Here is a 395-nt window from a genome sequence, read left to right as displayed (position 1 = left end):
AGTAATGCAGTATTGTTATAGTAATGTAGTATTGTTATAGTAATGTAATAGTGTTATAGTAATGTAGTATTATAGTAATGTAGTATTGTTATAGTAATGTAGTATTATAGTAATGTAGTAATGTTATAGTAATGTAGTATTATAGTAATGTAGTAGTGTTATAGTAATGTAGTATTATTATAGTAATGTAGTATTATTATAGTAATGTAGTGTTATTATTATTATTATTATAGTAATGTAGTGTTATAATAATGTAGTATTATTATAGTAATGTAGTATTATTATAGTAATGTAGTATTATAGTAATGTAGTATTGTTATAGTAATGTAGTATTATAGTAATGTAGTATTATAGTAATGTAGTATTATTATAGTAATGTAGTATTATAGTAATGT

Source organism: Rhinoderma darwinii, chromosome 3 (genome assembly GCF_050947455.1).
Source record: "Rhinoderma darwinii isolate aRhiDar2 chromosome 3, aRhiDar2.hap1, whole genome shotgun sequence".
In the NCBI taxonomy this organism is placed as follows: domain Eukaryota; kingdom Metazoa; phylum Chordata; class Amphibia; order Anura; family Rhinodermatidae; genus Rhinoderma; species Rhinoderma darwinii.
Note: the sequence above shows the minus strand (reverse complement) of the source record.